Here is a 27,202-nt window from a genome sequence, read left to right as displayed (position 1 = left end):
GGGTCCCAAGGCTTTGGGCCGTCCTCGACTGCTTTCCCAGGCCACAAGCAGGGAGCTGGATGGGAAGTGGAGCTGCCGGGATTAGAACCGGCGCCCATATGGGATCCCGGGGCTTTCAAGGCGAGGACTTTAGCCGCTAGGCCACGCCGCCGGGCCCTAGACTGTAAACTCTTTTAGACTATAAGGTGTAAGACTGAATGATCACTGAATTAGTTTCATAAGCCTTGACTAAGCACATCCATGGGAAGCTATTACAACGTGCTACATGAACCGGTAGCTTTCACAAACTGAAAAAAATAACTTTGGCTGTTGCTGACAGTTTTCAGAACTGCTTGGTTGTGGCCAACTGCTGTTCTCTGCATGATTCTTTGAATGCCACAGAGTGAGAGGATTTGGGAAACGATGAATGCCACATCTCTGACCTGAAGTCCATGAACACACAGGGAATTCCAGCATCCTGATGTCCTCTAGTCTTCCCACAACCAGAGTGTACTCAGTAATCACTATTTCCCACGGACGGTGTTAGGCACCAGGAAACTGAGATAAAACATCCTCTTTGAAAGGCCTTCCAGTTCCATTCTAGGGCATGGGAACTTAAATCACTTTTCAGATCCTATCTCATTGTTCCATCTCAAAACACACCGGTTCAATGGATGCCAGACACCCATAGCTCTGCAGGCTGCATCGGCAGGCAGCCTCAGGATCATGGATCCCACCGCTGTGGGGGTCCCAGGGACAGGTTCCACGCTGCGGTTCTACTGCTGTCTTCCCAGGAAGGTGTGAGCGCGACGTTGGCGCTGTTTCTGTTCTCACTCTCATCCTGTCTCCTCCCATCTGTAGGTGCAGCTCACCGCTCCTGCTCTGAGCGCCTGGCCTTAAACCTCTTCGGACCTTGACCAGCCTTTTGTTTGCTATCTCCCAACTTCCACGGATGACTGGTCTCTTTCTTCCCATTTTTGTCCTATTCCTGTGTGCTGTTTCTTTAACACACTGCATCGCAGCTACTGTCGATAGGCCTGTACAGTTCTTCCTACTCCATTATTTACTGCCTAATTCTCACTGGCCCCACAAGTTGTTCCTCAAACACAGACAGACCTGTTGTTTTTTTTCTTTTTTTTTTGACCAACGACTTTCCACATTGATAGAACCTTCAAGGGCACTCATTGACATTCTCCTTACCCACAGACACAAGATCGCTGCTCCAGATGCCCCTCGACTCAGAACCATTGCCAAGTGGTGAGAGTTGTGGCGCAGCAGGTAAATTCCTTAAAAGGAGTGTGTTCCATGTCAGAGTGCTTGCCATCTCGGCCCTGCCTTAAGGCCAGCTCCCTACTAACACACCTAAAGGCAGCGGGTGCTGACTCAAGTCCTTGAGTGTCTACCACCCACATGGGAGATCTGAACAGAGTTCCTGGCACCTGGCTCCAGCTTGGCTCAGATCTGGCTGTTTGTGGCCACAGGGGGAGTGACCAGCCAATTAAAGATTCTCTCTTTCTCTTTCTCTGTCTCTCCTTCTCCCTGCGCCACTTTTCCAAATAAACAAATCTAAAAAAAAAAAAAGACCAGAGGCTAGCATGCTGACTCAACAGGTGAATTCTCCATTGTAAACATCCCATATGGGCACTAGTTCGTGTCCCAGAAGTTCCACATCCAATACAACTCCCTGCTAATAGTCTAGAAAAGCAGCAGAGGATCCTGTACCCATAGGGGACACCTGAAGGAGGCTCCTGGCTCCTTATCAGCTTCAGCTGGTGTGGCCATTTGGGGAAGATGATCTGTCTGTCTCCCCTTCTTTCTGTAAATCTGTATTTTCAATAAAAAGAAATCTTAGTCATATGTCTAAAGGTCATCTTGAAGTAACAGATTACATCAAAACAGTAAAGACAAGCATTACGGTGGCTAAGGAAGTGTGACTGCGCCAGGTCCAAGTTCAGGTGAGGCCTAACACCACATGCAAGAACTGGGTAGGTGGTAAGACACTGGGAGCTGGCCCCACACCTCTCATTATATCCCTGTGCAGGGCATCATTTTTTACAGCAACAGGAAAACCAAGACCAACAGTAACAATGCCAGGGTATAATAAAACATGTGGATGAGAGCTGGTGGGAAAGCTTTTAAGCCGATCTTCCTGGGAAGCTATGAGTCAGGATTCTCCAGAGAGAGAGAGAGAGAGAGAGAGAGAGAGAGAGAGGATAGGAACCAAGAGGTAATGCACACAGACATTAAGAAACATACGGCAAGGATTTAGCTCAAGCAATTATGAAAGTGGAACAGGCCCAAGATCTGCAGTGGGAGGGCCGTGAGCAGGAGAAGCAGAGGTTGAAATTCTGTTCTCAACACCAGTGAAGTTGGTAGACCCATGATGAGTCAACATTGCAGGCCTCCCGCCGCAGCAGCCAGGCAAGAAGGCATTCTCTCTTACCCAGCTTTTTAGTTCTACTCAAGTCTTGAGCTGATTGAGTAAGGCCTACATACCGGAGGAAGGGCAACCTGCGTTACTCAATCAGAAACAAAATCTCACCTGGAAATATCCTCACAGAAACAGCCAAACGTTCATTAGCTGAGGTGGCTTAACAAGCAATTGTCAAAGCAGGCAGCATAAGGCTTCGTTGAATATTCAAGTGTGCCTCCAGTAAAGTTCGGTGGTTAGAATTCAGGTGGTCAGATTAATGTGTCTGGGGTCAGATCCCAGAGGCACCAGTTACAGGCTGGGAAGCCATGATCCAAAGCTATACTGACCCCCTCCTCTGCACTTTGAGGCTTCTCTGTCAAAACAAAGCTGTTAGACACGCGCCCAAAGGCTCCTCCACCTACCAAAGGGTTAGGTCCCTGCAAACCACCTCTACTGCTGGACCTCATAGCTCAGCCTTCCTTAAGTGTGCATAAATGCTCGCATTAGTACCGCTGGGCAAGATAGGGCAGTTGCCTATCCCGGCACATAACCCAGACGGGCGTTGTGTAGGCAGGACAGTTTCTCAGCTAAGAAGACTAAGGCGCCAGGAAGTTCAGGTGAGCCGACCACTAGATTTGCAAGGTTGAAGGACCTGCCCAGGAAGCCAGGCAGCACCTCTTTTAACCAACCATTACCTCGTGGACTGTGATTTAAACGGGACTAAACATCACAGTCTGGGCCAGTGGCAGGGCAACAGGAAGCTTAAGGCTAGTCCTTAAAAAAACAAAACAAAACTCCGTTATGTAGATGAATTTTAAGACACAACGGACAGACGAACAAACACTGTGGAAATCTAATTCTGTCCATTGGTCACCATTAAACATCTGAGATGAGCCAAGTTGGAAAAAAAACCTGTGACAAAAATTTGGTGCATGTCCAAAACGAAATATTTTTTAGTTTTTTGACTATGGTTGTACTTAATTTCTAGAGTTAACATTACTGTATTTCTCATTTTCACGTCAACTTTTGCTCTTATTTGCTCTAAATCATCTTCAGGATAGGGAAGCCTTCTCCCTCCAGTGTATCATTTTGAACACGTGTACACACAGCTAATGCCAAACATGTGTGATGTATTTGGAGTTGTTTTGAAGACAGATTTCCTGATTATAAGCTCCAATTGCGTCTCGTTACTTTCATAAATATGTGTAAGGGAGCGTATGAGATTAGGTTAGTTCCAGTGCAAATTCAACTGGGGACTTCAAACTACATTGGTACTTCATTGAAAAAGAAAAAAGAAATCAACTTTATCTTCCTGCAATTTCAGGTATGCTGTGTCCACAATGAGAAAAGTTGGAGTCATTTTCACTTACAAAAAGCCCATTCAACAATAATCCAGCGGTTCAAGTTTTTAATTTCCGCACGAGTCAAGGCATGAGGCCACATCACACACCCCACACACCCGCGCGCAGCCCTGCACGCCCGGACCGCCGCGCCCAGCCGGCCCGGGAGCGGGGAGAGCGGCCACCTCCCCGCGGTCGGCCGGTCCGGATCCGCGGGCACAAGGGGCCGGAGGCGAGCCCTTCTGGCTACCAGAGGGCGACCCACCACGCTGGGGACACTGACGGCCAAGGTCGGTCGTGCGGGAGCGGATGCCCGGGGGTCTTATCCTCCTCCATGCAGCCCCCTTTCTCAGGGTCCCCCACTATTCAGCTCTCCACGCCCCCACGGTCTCCCCTCCACGGCTCAGATCTCTTATTCCTCCCGTAGCTCGGTTCCCCTCCTGAGTTCCCTCTCTGGGTCCCCCTCTCTCCAGGGAAGCTCACCTCTCGCGCACGGTCTCCTCTCGCCCGACACACACCAGTCCGGGGTGCCTCTCTCGGGGTGCCCCTACGGCGGCCCACGCCGCTGTCCCCGTCCCGGGTGGCCGGGGACCGAGCTGGCCAGGACGCGGCTGCTGCTGGCGGCCGAGTGCAGCCGGCGCCGCTCCCGCCCAGAGATCCCCCGCCGAGTCATTTGCCCATATAAGGAGACGCACGCCGGGGCGGCGCGGGCTGCGCGCGGGCACCTCCGCCTCGGAGTGGTCCAGCCGCCGGACTCGGCCATCCCTCCCGGTCCTGGGCGCACGCTGCAGCACAAGCCCTGGGGAGGCACGCCAGACTCGGCCAGCCCTCCGGGTCCTGGGCGCACGCTGCAGCACAAGCCCTGGGGAGGCACGCCGGGGCGGCGCGGGCTGCGCGTGGGCACCTCCGCCTCGGGGTGGTCCAGCCGCCAGACTCGGCCAGCCCTCCGGGTCCTGGGCGCACGCTGCAGCACAAGCCCTGGGAAGGCACGAGGGCGGCGGAGGGAGGAAGGGTGTGCTTCCAGGCCCCGTTCGCGCTAGGGGTTTCTCTTTGTCGTGCCTTGCAGATTTGCTCATGCAGGGACATCCTTCCCCAACCCCCGCCGCCGAATAGATGACTAAGCAGAGCGCATCAGTGAGGGTACCCAGGAACCTTCCTACCCACTTCTCCCAGGCTAGGGGTCTGTTGAGTCTGCCCAGGTTCCCCTCCAGGGCAGAAAACAAAAGCAAGGTGGGAAGGTGATCTCCAGGGTCACCACCAACAACAACCACAGCGTTTGCCTGCCCTCTGCGCACCGGGCACTTGGTGGGCACGCATGGCACCCTCGGCCTGGGGAAGGGGCTGTGGGCACAGTCGGTCTAGAGCTGGGGGAAGTGAGGGGATGGACGACCACAGCCTTGGAGAAGTTCTGCAAACAGGCACGTTGTTTTTTCTGCAAAGAAGGCAGGAAGAGCCGTTTGACTGCTTCTCCTGGCTTAGGTAGTCTCTGTATGGTGCTACCCTTGGGTCCTGGGTAATGTCAGAAAACCTGGCAGCCCAGGGCCTCTTGGTTTTAGCTACTGTTGGGAAGCACTGGCTCCACCTAGTATCTCCTTGCTTGTCCCTGCTTTAAGGTAAGGGATTTGTGGCTGCTCAAGGCCATGGGCGTGATGACTGCTCAAGGCTATGGTCATGCCAGCTGGGCTATGAGCTGGAGGGTGTCAGGTAGCCAGCCACGCCAGGATTTTTCAGGATTACCGTCCTCCCTCCCCCAAGTCACTTTCAGGTGCCACCCAGAGAGTGAGATGTGGCACAGACACAGAATTGCATGCTGCAAACCAAGTCCTTTTCCCATCCCGACACTCCCACCTAACCTGCCTGAACCACACACAGGGTCTCTTGCAAAGAACCCATACTGCACACTGCCTGACCTCCCACTGAAAGTCAAGGCAGATCCCCTTGTTGAAATCTGGCCGGAAGTGTGTGTAGAGAAAGCTACCTTCTCCTAACACCTGATTAAGGTTTGCGCTCGACACAGCTGCAAACTAGCCAGGGATGTCTTAGCTCTTGGTAAGTCATAAGCTTCCATTTGTAAAATGTTTTAAAAAGGGGGCCCAGCGCAATAGCGTAGTGGCTAAAGTCCTCGTCTTGCAAGCACTGGGATACCATATGGGCTCTGGTTCTAATCCCGGCAGCTCCACTTCCCATCCAGCTCCCTGCTTGTGGCCTGGGAAAGCAGTCGAGGACGGCCCAGAGCATTGGGACCCTGCACCCACGTGGGAGACCCGGAAGAGCTCCTGGCTCCTGGTTTCGGATCGGCTCAGCTCCGGCTATTGCAGTCGCTGGGGGAGTGAATCATCAGATCCTCTGTCTCTCCTCCTCTCTGTATATCTGACTTTCCAGTAAAAAATAAATAAATATTTTAAAAAATGTTTAAAAAAAGGATGCAGTATCAGATCTGCACTTAGCTTCTTTTTGCTGTTGTGTTTCGTTTTTCAATTTTATTTCTTTAGTTCTCTGCCTTGTGCGTCACTCATTTTTATTGCTGTAGTTATTTGGTTCGACAATTTTTTTGTTTCACAGTTGTGTTAGCTGTATTATATGGATTCTGATGTCCTGCATTTTCTAGGTTATTAAGAAAGTCATCATTTTAATTTTGCATTTCTCTTTTCACCTAAGGGATATGGGAACATTATCAATGATCCTATGGTAAAATTGTTGGCAAAATCCAGACTCGGAAGACACCCTTTGCCAATTTCTACCACAGCACTGCGCAAAGAACAGAAATGGAAAGAGACATAGATTAGATACAAACATGGCTAAGTATGACATATGGGCTGTGCTTGAGTTGTTTTCTTAAATATTATTTCGAAAGGGGGAAGAGAGAAATAGAGATAGTTTTCCTGTACTGGTTTATCCTCCAAAAGCTCACAGCACCCATATCTATGTCAGGCCAAAGACCTCCCGGCTCTCTGCATGGATGGCAGGCACCAAGGACGTGGGCTGTCTTGTTCTACCTTCCCAGACTTCAAGTGGAGCATCTGGGACCCGGGGCACAATGATATGGAACAATGCCAGCAACTGAAATGTGGCAGCCCCTTATTTGGTTTCTTATGAGAGGAAAAAAGTCTTTAAGAATACATTTTAAAAAAAAATCAGAATCTAGGAAAATGCGACACCGACAGCAAATTTAATGGTATTGAATTGTTAGTTTATTTTAGGTGTGATAGTGAGATTGTGTAAATACTTTCCCCTCTTTTTTTTTTTTCTGCACCTTTGCTTTTCAAGAGCGATGTCAGAATAAATACCAACGAAATATCCTGTCTGGGGTTGCTTCAGAATAATTTGAAATGGGCTGATTGGAGGAGGGCAACCTGAACATGAGCTGGCATTAGCCCTGGTTGAAGGTTGAAGCTTGATGATGGATATCTGGGGTTTATCATGCTTGTCTGTCTCCTTTTGTAATGCTTAAAAAAAATTCCACAGTGAAAAAAAAAAAAGCCCTTTCAATTACAAATACACATACTATTTGCCCTTAACCTGGCATTTCTCTTAACAGGAAATGAACTTGCTCGTGTGTAAAATGATATATACACAATATATATACACAATAGCATTGGGCCATGTTGTATGATTAAACACAATGTGGTACGTTTTAAAATCACTTGTGTACAACTACTAAAAAGAAAGAGGTGATTCCATTGGCAGGATCTCCAAGATGTGAGTGAGAAGTTCGAGCAGAAAGCAGCCCGATAGCACTCAACCTTGGGTGTTCATGGACAAAGAAGGGAAGGCAGGCAGGCAAGTTGCCTCTGGAGAGATCGGCTCCTTGGCAGTCAGAGGTGGAAAGGAGACCCATTTTTTTTTATCGTATACTCCTTTGTTTCTTGTGAATTCGGGGCTAAGTAAGTGCAGACCCAACCCCAAAACATTCTGAAAGAAAAAGCAACACACGTTCCTTCTTTATGAAAAACAGGAAACAAATGTTAAGCTGAGATTTGCTAGAAAGCCGAAGGAAGTTTGCTGGAAATCAAGGAAGGGGGATACGGTTTCTAGGTTTAATGGCACGCTTTCAAGAATAATGGGGTCAGAGGGTGAACTATTAAAAACATTTTCATGAGGGAATATGGGAAAATCTATTTGAAAATATCTATCCTGTAACCTTAAGATCTATATTCTTAAGATCAATCTAAAGTGCCTGGCTGGTAGGATGTTTTTTTTTTTAAATAAATATATGTGATGAATGAATGAATGATTACAGAGGAATTAATTTGTGTCAAGTCTTTCATTCTTTGATTGTAGTATGACGCATGGAATATTCGAAAAGCTGTAATAGTGCTCACTGCAGATTGGTTCCACCTCAGAGGCCAGGCCTGGATTCGAATGCCCGTGCTGCCCAGGACTAGCTCTGTGACCTGTGTTAGTCACAAGGTCTCTCTAACCCTCCGTCTGCTCATTTGTAAGATGCACTGATGCGCTCACTGCTGGGGCCAGCTGTAATAGCAGCATCCCATGTGAGTGCCAACTCTGAGTCCCACTTCTTATCCAGCTCTTTGCTGGTGCACCTGTGATGGTAGCAGTTGATGGCCCAAGTGCTTGGGCTCCTGTCGTCTGTGAGGGAGGCCAGGATAGAGCTCCAGGCTCTCTCTTCAACCTGGCTCCCGCCCTGGCTATTGCAGACATTTGGAAAGAGAACCAGCAGGTGGAAGATAGCTTTCTCATTCTCCCTCTGTAATTCTGTCTTTCAAATAGATATGTAATTTTTAAAATAAGAAAATCTTTCAGGTCCATGCATGTAAATCACTTCGCACCATTGGCGGAGTGCTTGGCACACCATGGACCCTCAGTACTCATTCACTTCTATTCAAGGGTGGAGAGGCTCTAGGGAATGACTTTAGTGCTTACCAGCCCCAGGAATCAAGGGGTAGACCCTGTTTTGAAAGCAGGAGACAGGTTTCTTAAGTGAAACATACCTGCTGTTTTTAAAAGGCAAGCTCAGGAAAGTAGACAGAGATGAAGTAGATCCTGGGAAAGGGATGGATGACTATGGGCCATGCAAGCTATTCCTTTGTGTGCAGCGCTCCCCGGAGACACCCCTCCCCCTATCAGCCAACGGCCCTCTTCCTCTCTGCCTGTGGGTTCCAAGCAGTGGAGGAGGAGAAGGGAAACCCTGCATGCAGCTTCTGCAGCTTCCCCAGGGCTCAGAAGCCTGAGAGCCCTGGGAACTGCTGTGAGCCCTGTACCTGTCCAAACAAGCCTTCGGGGTGTTCTGATGACTGCAGGTGCCTTGAGGTAAAACATCCCTTACAGCTTCCAACTCCCAGCACTGCAAATCACTAGAAACCTGCAGAACCATCATGTCCTGGTGAACGTGGGTAGAGCCCAAGGGTGGAGGCTACATATGCACTCAGGAGCTCTGAGTCCAGCTGCAGGGACTATGTAGGCTGTCAGTGACAGCCAGGGAGGGGACACGAGTAGGAACTTTTGGAAGTCTGAAAGCTTCAGCAAGCCTTCCGAGGGATACAAACAGCTGACTGCTAATGATCCTGGGGACACTCAGGGGGGAAGGGTGGGGCTTCAGCTGCCACCTGTGGTGGAGTGTTGCCATGTGTGAGGGGAACTGGCTGCCAGGCCCACCTGCACTGGGTGGAGAGGTGTGGGTAGCCGCCAGCCCCCTGGCTATGGCCACCCTGGGGAGACCTGTACGACCTCACCTCCACTGTAAATAAAGGAGACACAGGCAGGCAGGAACCCAGGTCCGATCTCCCTGCCCTGGCCACCCTGCCCTCTGCCAAGAAGAGTTCACAGTACTCTGGTCCCTAAGCAGTTCCTTCCACTCAAACCTGGACAGGAAACTGGTGGATGATTTGCTCTTGATTCAGAGGGGATCGTTAATTACCTCACATGGTTGGGAGGTGAGTAAGTGTCTAAGATCATAAAAGCTGGCGGGAAGGAGGGCAGGAGCGAGCAAACCAGCAGGCATGATGCCAGCAGCCCCGGGAGGGAACAGGTTCCTACCTGTCTACCCATCAAACAGCCAGTGCCACAGTGCCAGACCCACCGTGGGGCTCCCAAAGCTGGCTTCCCTTGTTTTAAAAACACTATTTGTCCAGATCAAGCAAGAAAATGATGGGTCGGCACTAGTACGTGGAGGCCCTAGTACGTGGAGGCCCCAGGGCCTTGGTCCTGCTCCACAGCACCAAACTGGAAAAGTGGATCTGGCTACAGTTAAGATCCTGCCCCCTTCCAGCTTTGTTCCTCTGCCTGCCTGATTTCCAGGAAAGGCTGGGCTTCCCACAAAAGCAGTCTTTGCCTTCCCCTCTCGCTCTTGCCATGCCCTGGCCAGGAGGAAAAAAACTTGGCTCTGTATTCAGATACAAAGCTGCCGTGCCATTTCTTTCTCTCTCTCTCTCTCTCTCTCTCAAACTGATTTTATGGGGCCAGTCGTCAGTGTTGAAAGCCTCAAAACCAGCCTGACTTTGAGCCAAATCCGCAAGTAGCTCTGTGATTCTGAGTTTCCTGTCTCCGTGGTTAAAGCTTGCCTGGAGCCTCTGCTGCAAGTTTCCATTGTGGCTTTGATAACTCAGTGAGCACGGTCCTGTCTGGCAGAATGATGCCCGATCCAATGGAACCATTTGTATTGTAAGTTAATTCAATGGAGGTAACTGGACTATTGCACAGGAACTGCCTAATGTGAACTCTGAAAAAGCTTTTTTTTTTTTTCCTCGATTAAGACCTTGTTTGTCAAACTGGCGTGTAAAACGAGAGCCCCTGGTCTCTGATCTCAGCTCCCCTCTGCTGTCCCTTAGCCACTTCCCTATTTGTCTTCGCCGGCAAAGTTACTCTGTCCTGTCCTCTGTCAACAATTCCAAGAAGTTAGAATGCCTGAGGTCTGGGTAAGAGTGGTGAGATGCTGTCGGGAGGAATCTCTGCTTCTCTAAGATAACCGGAAGCACTTTTTTTTTTAAAAAAAAAAGCAAAAAGTAGGATTTAGGATTTATGTGTTGGAGATACTATCCCCCAATACCTGCTTACCACAGGTAGGGCTGAAGGGGGTGCGGTGTTTCAAAGCCAGCAGCCAGGAATTCAATCCCCGTCTCCTACATGGGTGGCAGGGACCCACTTACATGGTCCCTCCCAGCACATGCATGATCAGGAAGCTGGAATGTGGGAGTGAAATAGGAGCATGAGACACACAGACAACCTAGCTAGTGTCTTAACTTCCTGTCCCAGTGCCTGCCGTGGAAGCACAATTTACATGTGGCCTCTTAGAGATATCTCCAGCATCCATCAGGTGGAGTGGGCTTCTACGCCTCTCGCGTCCCTCAGAATGTTTGTCGTGTACAACAGTGAACTCTGTGACTTGCTGTGAGTTCACTTGGAGTCAAGGTTGCACCTTTAGAAGCATCTCAAGCCCTCTGTGCGACCACTGAAGTCCTTTTGCTCCATGTCCTCTCTGATCAAGCTACCACCGGAAAATCCCAATGGCTTAGCCAGGAAAAGTCCAGATGACCAACACCTGGAGCGGGGAGGGGACGGAACTCCAGGCCTGCAGACTCCCATGGAGCTGCGTGTGTGCTCACAGTAACCCTCGGAGCCTTCTAGTGCCTTCTCTACCTCACCTAGGAGGCCAGGAATGCATCACCTTTTTTCTTACTTTAGAAAGTTATTTCAAATTACCCTGCTCTGTGTCAAGTGATTTTTATGGTGAACCAGCAATGACAAAATTTCAAGAATGCCTTCTGTGGACAATTCTGCATCATGGTATAGATTTGTGTGAGATGAAAAGCTGTGGGTTAAGTTCTTCTCAAAATCAGGCACTTTTGCCTATTCTGATGAAAGATAAAAGTTCAAAATTGAGCCTGGAAGTTCTATCAGAGCTTTCTAGCTTTCTAGCAACTCTGGTAGTTGATTATGGTAATACCAGGAAAAATATTCTAGTATGTCTGACCTTCCACATCTCCTGGTAGCAGTAGTTGCTGAAAATAAAAATTCCTAAATAAATACATAACAGATTCTGGGCCATCCTAGTGGTGCAGACATTTTTAGAATCTTCTGCATAGTTAGAGAGGCTGAGCAATTCTCTTGCAACAGAGCCAGTTAGTCACCCGCCTCCCCGGAGCTGCAGGGGGCTGCAGGGACAACTGACTCAGCTATCTGAAATAATGGCTTGCTGGTCTTCAGTTCAGGAGATCTTTTCTTTTTTCTTTTTTCCCTTCCTTTTAACAATCTGAAATCATATTTCCGTGACTGTAACCTAACATGGCTCCCAGCCCTTGTTCACCTGTTAGGGGCCTAGTTCCCCCTGCAGCTGTGGGTATGTGGATTCATCCATGTGGATGCATGCAGTATGTACTACCCTCTACCTGGCTATGAGTCCCTTGGCTTTCCAGGTCATGCCAGAGCAGACAAAGAAAGCACTTAGAAGGTTTCCTTTTCTGAGAGTCTGGGAGGCGCTTACGTCATAGGAACAGAGGCTACAGGCCTGAGCAAGGAGCCAGTCTTTGAGATCCACTCCTGCTCACTCTCTCTGCTCCCAGGTGTTCCACCTGCAGCCTACCAGGGAAGATGCCTATCACCAGGCAATTCCTGACACTCATTGCCTCACTCTGGTCTTCCCAGCAAGCAGAGTAAGTGTCCCCAATGCAGGCTTTGTGGAGTATTTGTTAATAATATGATTTTCAATCACAGCACACTAGCTTTTTCTTTTCTTTTCTTTTTTTTCACAACAGAAGAAAGCATGTGGACCCTTTATGGGCAAAGATTGAGATGTTTGTTTCTGCACCCACAGCACTTTGCAAAAGTCAATATTTACCTACTTTAATTCCATTTTCCTGGAAATGCCTAAACCAATTTAAGGCTGCTATACAAAGACTATAAATGACTTTGCTTGAATTAAGCAAATCAGGGCAATTTCCCATGTGGGCAGTTGAGTTGTTTGAGCACCGAGACCCACCTTGCAAACAAGTTGAATTAAAGGAAAGCTGAGGGTGGGTATTTGTGGCAGCAGTTAAATGCTACTTGGGATGCCCACACCTCTTATCAGTGTGCCCAGGTTCAAGTCCAGGCTCCATTCCAGGGAGGACTGGTGGTGGCTCAAGGAACTGGCTCCCTGTTGCTCTCTTTGGCCCAGTCTCAGTTGTTGCAGGCATTGGGGGGTGGGGTGTGAACCAGTAGATGGGATATTCTGGGATATTCTCTCTCTCTCTACCCCCTCACCCTCTCTCTTCAAAGCAAGCTAAAGGGCCGATCAGCTGGTAGCCCAGGAGAACTTGGGAATCACTCTTTTTACATAGACGGAAGTGATCCTGTAGGCTGTAATATCCACAATACTACAGGGCTGAAGATTAGGCTAGGGGGAAGCCCCTATGTGAAATCTCTTGGGACAGTGTCCCCAACAGTCTCACCTTTCTCTCCTAAGGAGTAGCTGCTTCTCCAGATAGATTCCTAGCGCTGCATTCCCAGGGTGTGCATTAGCAGGAAACCGGAATTGGGAGTAGAGCCAAAATTTGAGGCCAGGCATTCCAATATGGATAGGGCTATTCCAAGTGGTGCTCTAGCCAAATGTCTGCCTCTTAACCTTGGTGTATGTGATGGGAGCACACAAAATAAAACCAAGTATCTACGTCCTGTAGAAGTCCCGATGGGTTCTTCCATCTACACACAGCAGCATGGGTGTGTATTTTGGGTCTCTGGTGGAAGCAGGCCTGCCTGTCTACTCTAGCTTTGCAGAAACACTGCCTTTGGGAGTGTGGTGCAGGTGAGGGCACACAAGCCACCTCCCTACAACCTGTCTGTTTTACGATTGTCTCACTCATGTTGTCCATGTCAACACATTCCCAATATAGACTAGACCAACAGATTTACAGCTCCCTGCATGGTTGCCAGTCACACCCACAGAGACATCCATCATTCTGACTTACACATCCATAGGCTGTCTTAGAATGTTCTAACCAAGACTGGAAACAACACTTTGGCGCTTGCAGAGTCACAGCCTTCATCTATAGCTGCCAGTTGGATTTGCAGCAAGAATTCATTTGTTTTGGACAGGTCTGGCTTTCTTCTCATCTGCAAGCTCCACGCACACATGAAGAGAGGAGAGTAGCTCCTGCAGGAGTAGAACTAGTTGGGCTGATAATTCAAGAATATAAACCTACTGTCCTTGACTCTGGGTGCACTGTTTCAAAACTGCCATGTTCTTCATCCTTGTGTGTGTGCTTTAATAGCTGATAGTCTGGCATTTGGGGTAGAGGAGAGTGACACCTGTGTGGGTTTAGAATCAGTTCTAAGGCCTGGCATGGTGGCCTAGTGGCTTAACTCCTTGCCTTGAAAGCGCCGGGATCCCATTTGGGCACCAGTTTTAATCGCAGCAGCTCCACTTCCAATCCAGCTCTCTGCTTGTGGCCTGGGAAAGCAGTCAAGAACGGCCCAAAGCCTTGGGACCCTGCACCCACATGGGAGACCTGGAGGATGTTCCTGGCTCCTGGCTTCAGATCGGCACAGCACCGGCTGCTGTGGTCACTTGGGAAGTGAATCATCAGATGGAAGATCTTCCTCTCTGACTCTCCTCTTTGCTGTATATGTTTGTAATAAAAATAACTAAATATTACAAAAGAATCAGTTCTAGATTAGTTTCTTCCCGTTTGCATCTGAAATTCTGGAAGGAGAAAGGTTTCTGAGGCGCTTACAGCCAACATGTTGCAGTAGGTGGCAGATGGGAGGACAGGGTCCAGGCAGCCGCCGGGACCACGGAACCCTCCAAGTGGGCTTGAGAAGGCCATGGGATGAGAAAGGGCTGGGGTGACCTGTGGCTCAGAGGAGGAGAAAGTCTATGTATGGTAAAGCTTTAGGACTGGGAAAGCACCCTCAGAGGCCTGTTCTGGGGTCACCTCCACATTATTCCAGGACGTCGGTGTTGGGCTTCAGTCATTCCACCTGAGGGCATGGACTCAATCAGTTCAGCAAAATCGCCACACGAGGAAGAACGGAGGAAATACCAGCTGCAATGCAGCACCCAAGTCAATGGCGGATTCCGCGATCTGAGCTCTGTATTTATTGTAATGTGATGTTCGTTTAAGTATACGTGGATGCATAGCTTTTGCAAAAGCTGCCATTTCATTGGCTTTCTTAGAGAGGCCTGCATCTGATGCGGAGGTAAGAATGAGCGCACCTAAGCTCTTTTATCCGTGCAAGAAGAGGCAGCACAGTGATGTCAAATCTACCCCTGGGGCCTTCTCAGAATTGTTCTCTGTCCCACGTAGTCTCAGAGTCACTTGCGTGAATCAGACTGGAAAATCACACAGCCATGGCAGCAGGTAACAAAGCTACCGCTGGAGTCTGGGAACCTGCCCCTGCTGCCTGCCCGGCATGCAGTCTGACTCACTCCTGCTTCCCACACAAGGGCTCCGCCAGGTTCATCAGAATGCGGGGATGGGAATCAGAAAGGACTGGAGCCCCATCCTGGTGTCTCCCTGAGGTGGGGCCCAGAGACTATCACTGTGCTCAGGAACAGCTCAGTGTGCTGTTTGAGTTCAAAGACAGGACCCAGCGTTCAGGGGCCAGGCCAGTATCGCAGTTGTTCAAACTCAGTCCAAATAAGCTTCAGCGTGGGAGGGAGTGGGAGAGTTTTGTCTCCCCAGTGGAATTCAGTCGAGATGTTTGAGGCTGCGTGCCAGCTAGAAGAGACATGAGAAGTCTTAAACCCAGGCTGGTTTTATTGGTAACTCCTTCACCTTCCAGTAGCCTTGCCTGTCTGCCTCCTCTCATGGTCTTGACAGTCATTAGGCAGTGCCCAGATGAGGCCAGTCACCCAATGCGGCTGCATAATGAGTGGCATTCTTTGGGTCTGGAAGGTTCGCAGATGGTTTCCTGGCACTCGCGGAGGAGAGGGTTAAACTAAATCTGAGTTTGTTTTAACTGAACATTTCTGGTGGAGCTGGTGCCTCAGCAGGAATTACTACAAGTGTCAGTAAGCAACCTGCTGGCAGATTTATTGGGGTGATAGGCTTTGAAGTCTATTTTGGCTGTTAATCTCTGGGAAATGTATCCCATTTTTTGCTGCTTGTTGGCTGGTGGTGTCCAGACCAAAGGCTGTCAGGCTGAGGAGAGAAACACTCTTGGCATGGATAGCCAGAAGGAAGCATGTGGCAGGTGTGTCTTTTGTACCAGCTTGGGGTTCTGTCCCACTGGCGGCCAAGAGAAGTCCATAGAGGTGGGAAAGCATGGCGTAAGATTGAAAGCGAGTAGCGGTGAAATGTGTAATCATCTATGATCAGAATCAGCATTGACATAAAGTCAGGCCGGGGGATGGCATTCGTGACTGCCAGCATTCTGAAGGACTACATGAGAGAAGTACAAGAGTGGTTCAAATTATTCATAGAAAAAAGGCATTAAAAGATAAGTATGCTTTGGTGCAAGTTTTAAAAACTCATGCATGAGGGCTAAAATCCGCCCCTTGCAAGCACCAGGATCCCATATGGGCAGTTTTTTGTGCCCCAGCTGCTCCACTTTCCATCCAGCTCCCTGTTTGTGGTCTGATTTGAAAGCAGTAAAGGACAGCCCAATGCCTTGGGGCCCTGCCTTGGGAGACCCAGAGTAAGTTTCGGACTCCTGCTTTGGATCAGCTCAGCTCTGGCTGTTGCAGCCATTTGGGGAGTGAACCAGCAGATGTAAGATCTTTCTCTCTGTCTCTTCTGTCCTTAAATCTGATCCACCTTTCTAATCACAATAAATGAATCTTAAAAAAAACTTACCATTTAAAACCCATGAATAGTTTGTTTTCTTTTTTTTTTTTAAGATTTATTTATTTTATTACAAAGTCAGATATACAGAGAGGAGGAGAGACAGAGAGGAAGATCTTCCATCCGATGTTTCACTCCCCAAGTGAGCTGCAACGGGCCGGTGAGCGCCGATCCAAAGCCAGGAACCAGGAACCTCTTCCAGGTCTCCCACATGGGTACAGGGTCCCAAAGCTTTGGACCGTCCTCGACTGCTTCCCCAGGCCACAAGCAGGGAGCTGGATGGAAAGTGGAGCTGCCGGGATTAGAACTGGCGCCCATATGGGATCCCGGGGCGTTCAAGGCGAGGACTTTAGCCGCTAGGCCACGCCGCAGGGTCCAAGTTTGTTTTCTTAATGCATATTTTCCATGAACTTTATGAAGTCTCTGTATGCTTCATTCTTTTGGAAACTGACATTTGCACATTAAACCAACTTCAGGTAATATGTTAGTGGACAGGTGCAAAGGTTTGTAAGATTCTCATGTCTCATTACTTTAATTTGCAGAATAATCTCTCTTCTGGCCCAAAACCTATATGTGACTTTCTTGTTGAATTCTTGAGAAATTTAAAGGGTACAGGGGAGCCCCACTGCAAACCGACAAAAGAATTACAAGTGAGTTTCCCTGGATGTGGACACAGGTGTGTGAATAACCACCATGGACTGCTTAACTATTTAGATCGATTCAAGCAAATGTCAACCAAAAGACACATTCTAAAATAAGGCAGACTCCCTGCTTCCCTAACTGTAGACAAAATAGAAAGATTGGGCATAATTTCTTAGTGTTTCTGTTGAGCTGCTTTTAAATACATTTAAAAAAAGACAAAGTATAACTTTAGACAGCGTAATGCATGATTAATGCTGTCATGTTGAGGCAGAGTTGTCAAGGAAAACCAGTATAGTGTGTACAATGTCTTTTTCTCATCGACACTTTTTTTAGTTTAGGAAGCAGTGTCTTTCGGTTGGAATCAGTTGGAATTTATGAGTGCTCCTAGGCATTAGGGCTATTCAGGCATTAAAATTTCTCCAGTGACTGGATTGACTTGAGTGCCCAGCAGGAAGCTAATCCACAGAATATTGTTGTTTGCTAAGTGATTCATTCCCACCACACCATCAAGATGAGAATCTTACACCATCCCCTTTAGAGTTTAAAGTCCAAAAGAAAGGTGGCTAAGTAAGTAAAGAAGAAATCCCAGTAAGTTACAATCAGAGTTGAGACAGGGAAAGCACAACCTACCGAGGGGTGTTTACCTAAAATAATTAAAAACAGAACCTCAAAGGGATATTTTTGCTGTCATGTTCACAACAGCCAGAAGGAAGACCAGGTAAACAAAACAGGACATGGAGATAAAACAATCCATCTTGAAAGCAGTTCTGACATATGCTACAACATGGATGAACCTTGAAGGCATTGTGCAAACTAGTCATAAAAAAGGCAAATTCATGTAGTCAAACTGGAACAACAGAGAGTATTTCTAGGTGGATGAAGGGATTGGGAACTGTTGTTTAATGGGTATAGGATTGCATGTTTGCAACATGGAAAATTTTTGTGGAGATGGGGGTTGCACACTCATAGAGTAAACTTAACACTGTTGAATTGCACAGTTAACAATGGTTACTACTGTAGCCAAAAAAGAAATGTGGACAATGGGTGCACAGAAAGTGATGGCAGCACAGAGCTTAAGGTGAGGGTCTCAGGTGAGTCAACTTGACCAGGCCACAGTGCTCCCAGATAGTTGGTCTGACATCGTGGAGGTGTTTTTGGAAGAGAGTGACATTTGAGTCTGTAGACTGAGTAAAGCAGGCTGTCCTCCATAATATGGATGCATTCATGAAGTTGAAAACCTGGATAGAACAAAAAAGCTGGCCTACCCCAAGTGAAAGAGAACGCTTTCTGGCCCATTACTGAAATACCAGCTTTCCCTGTATCCTGAGCCTGCCAGTCACTGGCTGGAATCCTTGCTGTCAGCTCAACTGATTCTCATGTCTTTGACCTGGAACTAAACCACTGCTAGGGCTCCAGCTGGCAGCTCCTTTCGTAGATTTGGGGACTTTGTCAGCTTTTATGATCACATAAGCCAAAAGAATACTAATACTAGAATCTTTGCATCCTCAAATCCCTTTATATAAAATGGGGTAGCATTTACACATAACTTAGGCATGCATTCCAAACACTTTAAACCATCTCTAGATTATTTATCATATAATGTAATATAACGTAATGTTTTAGAAACAGCTGTTATACTGTAACAAAGTTTGTGGATGACACACAATGACACAATTCCTTTTTTGCAAATATTTTTGTTCTGTGGTTGGTTGAACACATGTATGTAGATTAGAAAGGATCAACCAGATAGATAAATAGATACGTATTTTTAAAACATCTCAGAGGCAGATAGAGTGTCAATGAGCTACCTCCTATCCACTTGTTTCCTGCACAAATACCAACAATGACAAGCCAGGAGCAAGGAATAAACACAAGATTCCCACATTGGTGACAAAAATCCAAATAGTTGAGCCATTATCACTGCCTGCCAGGGTCTGCATTAGCAGGAAGCTGAAGTTAGGAACTGGAGCCAGGAATCAAACTCAGTTTCTGATATGGGATGAGGCTATCTTAACAGTAAGGCCAGACACTTGCCCCCCACCCCATCCCTTTTTTTGGACTAGTACTATGTCTTAGGATGGTGTTCTGTAATGGACATCATTTGGCTTAGGCCTTATCAGACAACAGAAGTATCCACTTGTACAGCATGCAAGGGACAACACAAGACCCTGCGACTCTTCAAGTTCTGTGCCAGGGCATGACATCTAGTTTAGCATTGCAAGAGCCATTGGCTTGGAAGGAGATGGGGCCAGCCAGATCATGGACATCCTTAGGCACCATGCTCAGTAGCTCAGTAGCTTTATCCTGCAGCTCAACATCTTCCCTGCAGCTCTCCATGGTTGAAGAGTGCCTCACATGAGATGGAGACGACTCCCACAATGAGCCATGGGCCTACTGATTCCTGGGTGAGACCAAGGTTTCTTGACCACAGCACTTCTGAGTCTTTAAGGGACCTGAGTGCACTGGGAGTCTTCGGGAGATGTTGCCGTATCTTATCACAGACTTTTCTGTCTCAAATTCTAACAACTCTTAGGATGAGGAAGGAAGTCAGCCAAGCCACAAGCTTCGATACTGGCATCTTCGATGGACACTGATGCATGTCACAGCCGCTCTACATCCAATCAGTTCCCTGCTATTGTTCCTGGGAAACCAGCCATGGATGGTCCAAGAACGTGTGCCCCTGTCTTGGCTCCTGGCTTTGACCTGGCCCAGCCATGATCATTGCAGCCATTTGGGGTGTGAAGTGACAAATGGATGATCTCTGTCTCTCTCTGTAACTCTGCTTTACAAAGATTCTATTTTTTGAGTAGGTCTCAAAAACAAAAGCAGCCGGTCTCTACAGAGTGCTACTGGGACACTGGGAGACACTGAAAGGCCTTATGTTTGAGATGGATATGGCCAGTTCTTTGCTTCTGGTGGGTAAATCTGGCTGAAATACTGAAATGTAGTAGAAGTTCAGTTTGGAGGGAGAAGACGGTGTCGGTTCTCCACCCAGCTTTCCTTGAATGTCTTCGGGTCTGTTGCTGTTTCTGTGTGGACAGTGTGGGGTTACTGGAGTGCTGGGATCCTTCTGCTAGGGTATCCTGGGCAACAGCTGCAAGGGGTGAAGGGTTGGCCTGAGGCTGGCCTGAAAGGACACCCTTACTGGACTTTTTTCCATCCTACTACCCAGATTCCTTAATGGAGATACTTCCTAGGTGAAAAGCATGGACCTAAATCTTCTAACAGCATCTAGTGTCTCTGGAGAACTGTACTCCCCCTGAAGTGGCCAATGGTCACCAAGGTTCACATTAACTCATTGGCATACAAAGACACTGACCACTGGGAGATTCTACAGCTTTTAGGAGCTACGTGTCAGGAAACTGGAAGACCAAGTAGACATTTCACAGCAGCATCAGCTCCAGTAGTAACTTAGGACTTCAATTTTGTTGTTGTTGTTGTTGTTATTGTTACTACAACTATAGTCTAAGGGATGTCTTTACATACACTTTGATTAAGAAAAAAAATGTGGGCTCGGTACAGTGGCCTAGCAGCTAACATCCTCGCCTTGAACACACTGGGATCCCATATGGGCGCCGGTTCTAATCCTGGTGGTCCCACTTCCCATTCAGCTCCCTACTTGTGGCCTGGGAAAGTAGTTGAGGACAACACAAAGCCTTGGGACCCTGCACCCATGTGGGAGACCTGGAAGAGGTTCCTGGCTCCTAGCTTAGGATCAGCACAGCTCTAACCGTTATGGCCACTTGGGGAGTGAATCAGTGGACAGAAGATCTTCCTCTCTGTCTCTCCTCCTCTCTGTATATGTGACATTGCAATAAAAATAAATAAATCTTAAAAAAAGAAAACCAAATATGTGTATATTTTTTTCATACACATATAAATGTTCATACATATTAAAACCTTGTTTGCAATTGGAATGTTGGGAAAATAGTCTAAAATGTTTCCAGGCAGAAGAGGCAAATAAGTCATTCACCTATCGATGGGATGTTATCTAGTACTAAACCTTAAGGAATCTCTCTACACAAACAATAGAGCATGAAGTGAAAATAACCAAGAGCAAAACACCTGGCAGAATGGGCAAGACCTTGGCAATAACAGTGGTTTCTGAGGAAACTGGAAGACTGGAGAATGGAAACTTGGGAGAATGAATTATACGAGGTCTTCCAAACGTTTACAGAAAATGCATAGTGTGAAAAAAACTATTCATACGTTTCAAATTTTTTTTTGCATCAAATTATTTTTCATTACACTTTCTGCAAACTTTGTGAACTACACTGAAACTTTTGAAGTTTGTACCAGCCCTATTGATTGTCTAGTTAATAAGTGCTGTCGTTTGGCTGTTGCTTGAATTGGAATCTTGGGTCTCAAGGTTGATGAGGCCCTTAAGAGGTATGGCCAAGCAGGAGGCCCCAGATCAACTGGGATGTGTCTTCAAGAACGATTAAGGTATTTCTGCTGGAACCCTGCTCAGTTACTGAGAGAAGATTGTTACTGAGCAAGAGCTTGGTCCCACTCAGTGTCTCTCTGGTTTGCTGAGTTGAGATATGACCTCCTACACATGTGTCCCCACCAAAGATTCTCACCAGAAGTTGCATCTTGTTGTCTGCTCTGTGAGCTTCCAAAACTGTAGGCTAACTAGATGTCTCTTGTTTATAAAGTTTGCCTGCCTCAAGTGTTTAACTATAGCAATGACAAATTGACTAATAAAATAAATGAAAATCTGACATCTTTTACACAGTAAAAACAGGCTAAATGTGTCTATTAAAAATGCAATATGATAACGCTTTTAAACAGTAATTGAAGGTAGCTTCACAGTTAGGCAGGGGAATTATCTGATACATTCACAAGCAGAAAAAAGTGTCTGTGAAAAATCACATCAAAATGTCTTGAACAAATGAAAAAGTTGTTTTTAAAATAGAAGTAGAAAAAAAAACAAGCAAAGCAAATTCTGTAAAAGATCAGAAATTCATACACACCTACATTATTTCTCCACTGCCTTAAACTCAACTTAAGCAGAAGTGTCTCTTTCAATTGAACATCACACAACTAGAATGTGGTACATGTAGTAGAATCATCTAGATTATCTAAACCAGCAAATATATTTTTGACTCTCAGTGCGTTATACAGTAGAGATAGAGGTTGTTAAGGAAAACGAACTGTGTGTAGAGCCATTTGAATCCATTTCAAGTTTAACTCAACCAGCTATTCTCAACCCTTCGATTCTCTTTTTGCATGTTTTCAAATTACTTAGGATCCTAATGAGCTTGTGTCTATGTGGGCTGTGTCTACCAATATTTAATACATAGGTGTTAGAAGTGGCCCAATGGTGTATTTTCATGGGAATTTAGCTAAGTCTAAGTAGAGCCATGACACCAGAACCTAAACCCCAGTCGCAAAGAAAGCTAAATGGAAACAAAAAAATCAAAGTAGGTTGACTGATGAGCTCACATAGCAGAAATGAGAGAAATAGGCTCGTATCTTCATGTAAGAAAGAATTCAGACATGAGGCAGAGCGTATGGTGACACACAAGTTGGCAAGGTTCAATGAGGCAGGGCATGCTGATGGTGAAACTCTGGAGAGAATGCCTCGTTTACATATAGAATGGGGTTTCTGAGGGAATAGAGTCCAGTCCTTCCAGCTGTTTGCCCCTCCCATCCTCCCTCTTCTCCTGGACAAAGGATTTGCTCAATATGATTTAGGTAAAATTCCTCCCAAGGCTTTACTACTCAATGTTATCAGACTGGGTTGTGTTTGTCCACTTGGCACGGAGAGAAGTGATTCCCCTACAGTGCCTTCCTGGAGGGGACACTGTGAAGAATGTATTGCCCAGTTTTATCAGGCTGAGTTGCCCACCTGGTGCCAGGCAGATGCCACTAGCAGGCTTTCCCTGGGGAAAGGGTGGACCACTTGCAAGGCTATTGGAGTAAGGGCAAGGCTTTGTAGTGCAAGACGCTTAGCTGTTTTTAAGATGTGCTTCCAAGGCAGTTAGTCCTTTGTCAATAACCACAGTGTAGTTTCCTCCTCTTCTATCCCTGCACCTGTGCAGCAACATTTAAACTCCATCCTCCTACCCCACCACCCTGCTTTAGGCTTCAAATTGCCTTTAGCTTGGGACTCCCAAATTTCTCAACCAATGAGGAACTGGGAGAAAGAGATTCCTGCATAGTAGCAATAGAAGAAGCTAAATGTCTGAGGATGGAGTCTACTTGTACCTGCTGCCTTGAGATCAAGGCTCAAGACTGGATAGCAGAAGGCTTTTTGCTTTCTTCATGTTTCTGAGTCCATCTTTTATTGGGCAGGTGATCTCAGATAAGCTTATGTCCCACAGGAAGTTATTAAAGATGAGAAACTGAAAATGTTAACTATTTTAAGAGTAATAATAGGTGTGGGAGTTGGCACAATATTTAAGACACTGCCTGGGTTTGAGTCCTGGCTCCACTTTTGATGACAGATTCCCTGGTACACATCCTGAGAGGCAGCAAGTGTTAAGTTCTTGAGTCAATGCCACACAATGGAAGACCTGGATTGAGGTACAGGCTCTGGCTGCAGTGGGCATTTCTTTCTCTTTAGTTGTCTTGTACCTTTTAACTAAACTAAACTAAATAATAATAATAATATATATTTAAAGATTTATTTTTATTGCAAAGCAGATATACAGCGAGGAGGAGAGACAGAGAGGAAGATCTTCCATCTGATGATTCACTCCTCAAGTGGCTGTACGGCTGGAGCTGAGCCAATCCTAAGCCAGGAGTCAGGAGCTTCTTCCAGGTCTCCCATGTGGGTTCAGGATCCCAAGGCTTTGGGACATCCTCAACTGCTTTCCCAGGCCACAAGCAGGGAGCTGGATGGGAAGGAGGGCTTCCAGGACATGAACTAGTGCCCATATGGGATCCCAGTACATGCAAGGTGAGGACTTTAGCCACTAGGCCAGATCCTAAAATAATATTAAAGCCATCTGATGCTAACATAATATACTTTGTGAAACATGATTACTTTCTACAATAAAGTGATAAGTTTGAAGAGTATCATGGGTTTTATACTTATAAAAATCTAATCTTGATTAAGAAAAATAAGTCTGTTTACTTGTTTGAAAAGTGGACTTAGAGAGAGGAACAAGAGATGGAGATCTTCCATTCACCAAGTCTCTCCCCAAATAGCAGCAATGGCTGGAGCTGGGTCAGGCTGAAGCCAGGAGCCAGGAGCCCCGTCTAGGCCTCCTACATGGAGGGAAGGTAACCACATACTTGGACTATCAGCTACTGCCTTCCCAGGTGGCTTAACAGGGAGCTGGACTGGAGCAGCCAGAACTCAAGCAAGCATCCAGATGTGATGCTACATTGCAACTGGTGTCTTCATTCACTGTGCCACGACACAAGTCCTGAATCACTGTCCAAATGTACATATTGGACTACAAGAAACCTTCAAACAAGCAGTTCTTTAAATATTAGTTGAAATACAGAATTTGAAACATGTCAGTAAGATCTTCATCTCCTATTAAATATCATTTTGGGGTTTGAGTTTCAGTTAACATATCAGTTGCTGGCACCCCATGTTGGAGTGCCTGGGCTTGATTCCTGGCTGTGAATTTCGGATTCCTGCTTAAGGACGTCCTGGAAGGCTGAAGTGATGGGTGTTTCAAGTCAAAGAGTTGGTGCCTTCTCCCCAAGGAGACCTGGATTGCTTTTCCAGCTCCTGGTTTGGCTCCAACACAACCCTGACCATTGTTGAGTATTTGAGGGTGGAGCAGTGGATGGGATCTCTGTCTTGCTTCTTTCTTTGTGTCTATTTGTGCCAAATAAACAAAATTTAAAAATTAGATGCAAGATTTCCTTAATTGAAAAATTTTGAAGTTTTAATGGATCTCCTATCTGTGTGTAATTTTGCTAGAATGCTGGACTCTCGGTCAACGTCTGTACCCACAATGTCAGGATACACTTAAATAGCAGAATGATGAGGCACTTATGGTTGTTTATGAGGGACTATACTATTGTAACATGGAGGGGAAGTCAGTGGAGGAGAGGGAGTTTTTGGAGTGGGAAAGGGGACTCTCAGAGCCTATGGAATTGTATCCTAAAATTATATGTGTATATATATATGTGTATATATATATGTATATATGTATATATATGTATATATATACAGATACACACATATACATACACATATACATATATGAATATTCTATTGATCTTGCGAATGTTGCTCCACTGCATTATGCGGTGTTGGCATGTTACTGTGCACCTCATCAGAAGAGTCTTGGCAAGTTGCAAAGCTACCAAACTCGTGCTTTTTTTTTTTTTTGGCTTCGATTGTCAAGGTGCTGGCGTAGTGGTGAGAGTGACTGAGTCCCCGCCTCTTGGAACTCTCCCTGCGCCTGCCTCTCCCCTGTTGGCAGCTTTTCCCTTTCCCCCTGGAGGAGGGAGGGCTCATCTGGATTTCACCACAAAACAGTGACAACCGGATGTCAGTAGAAGCCAACCCAGCGATGCGGTCTCCAACGAAGGCCCGGCATGTTTCCTGAATGACTGGAAATTGCAGTTCAGCTTTGAGTTATTGGGAAGTTCTTGAAGGTTTCAAAAGCACATTTCAGCAACTTTAAAAATAGCCCCTTAAAGTTTAATTGCCTTGGTGAGGAATGGAGACTGACATAGACAGAGCTTCCCTCTGACCTCAGTGAAACTTCTGGCCAGTATCAGGAACACACTTTTACCTCCAACAGTATTGTTAGTAGTAACATGCCTTTTTTTAAAAAAAGAAAAAAACCAAAGATACAGACCACAGCCATTGTTAAGGAATCCATCACATTTCTGTAGCAGGAAGTAGTTTAGGATTTGGCCTTCTGCTCCCCGCCTGACAGTACAAGGGTCACACTATTTCATCGTGGTGGGGCGGGCGGGGAGCAGCCCTCTCCCTGGTGAACTACCACTACAGTGCCCCGGGTTTGTGGAAAAATAGGTTCTCCACTTCTATAAGCCAGAGGGAAGAGAAGCATCTGCCAGCTTTCTGAAAGGTAATAATACACTTAGCATCATCCCCAAGCCCACTTGTAAGAATGCTGGTCTTCACTTCTGATGCAAAAAAGTGACTACAGCTAAGTCGCCTACACTGAGCTCCACAACTCAAGCCCAAAGTCACCAAAACGAGAATGAAAAACACATGGCGAAGAGCGGAAACAGCAAGTCTTTTCAAGTACCTTTGCTGTTTCTGTTTCCAGACACCCCGCCTCGGGTCCAGCGGGCAGGGGAAGCAGCTCCTCCTTCCCTGGCTCCCTTCTGCCCATTTATAGGAAAAAGCTGGATGTCCCTGCACTGCTGGGGGGACCCTAAACTGATGCAGAGTGGGGTAGGCTCTTGGATTGGGGGCTTTCTACTAATTCTGTGGCTCATAGGGAGGTGTGTTATCTCTCTCTCTCTCTCACACACACACACACACACACACGCTGTGTGCCTCTCTTGGACACAAATTGTGCTGCACTGGGAAGGTCAGGTTCAATTGCTTCTAACTTTTCAGAGATCTTAGCTCCCACGGCCTGACCCTTGTCTGATGACTGCTGTGAGGTTTACTCTTTTGCTTATTTTTTCCTTTTCCCTTTTCAATGATGATTTACCTTCGTGGGACTGAAGGAGCAGGAAGGCATCTCAACCTGCTCTAGCCTAACGGATCAAGCCGACTGCTCGAGACGGGTGAGTAGGAGGGGGTGAGCAGTGCCCTGGGCTGTAAGGGTCCCAGCAAGGGACAAACCTGCAAAGGCAGCCAATGGCAATAGATTGCAAACTTGTTGCCAGCAACCCTCTTCAGGAAGTGAGATTTTACGCTGCCAGCTCTTCACCTGTGCCACACACCCATTTTTCTCCTTATGGTGTGAAACCTGTTCTCTTTTTATTCTAATTTTCCCCCCTGTTCCATGATACTTCATTTAGTTAAAAGCATACTGGTCTCCACCCACAAAACTAAAATCATAGCTCACTACATGAAACTTTTGGAAGCTGAAAACCCTTTAAACTAAACTCAGAGGAACTCAGAGTGAGCAGCAGAGATGACAAAACACCTGTATTTGGGACAATACACGGAAGAAAACCAAGAGATGATGCGAGGGCTAACTCTGCTA

At 46.8% G+C, this 27,202-nt stretch overlaps 1 protein-coding gene across 3 annotated transcripts in view; it reads right to left on the bottom strand.

Annotated features, from left to right (window-relative positions):
* The window catches only part of FHL2 (four and a half LIM domains 2), a 69,090-nt gene that overhangs the window by 25,308 nt on the left and 16,580 nt on the right, over nt 1–27,202 (bottom strand). Inside the window, exon 2 of one of the 3 annotated variants that reach the window (XM_058667456.1) lies at nt 10,747–10,871. The exons of 1 other annotated variant lie outside the window; for it this stretch is intronic. The gene's annotated coding sequence lies outside the window, so the exon portion shown is untranslated. Of the gene's footprint in view, nt 1–4,215; nt 4,372–10,746; nt 10,872–27,202 lie in introns of those variants that run through there. One more of the 3 variants, XM_058667455.1, reaches the window with a different exon arrangement.

The sequence above is a fragment of the Ochotona princeps genome, chromosome 8 (assembly GCF_030435755.1).
Source record: "Ochotona princeps isolate mOchPri1 chromosome 8, mOchPri1.hap1, whole genome shotgun sequence".
NCBI classification, from domain to species: Eukaryota; Metazoa; Chordata; class Mammalia; order Lagomorpha; family Ochotonidae; genus Ochotona; species Ochotona princeps.
Note: the sequence above shows the minus strand (reverse complement) of the source record. Positions and strands in the feature narration are given on the sequence as shown.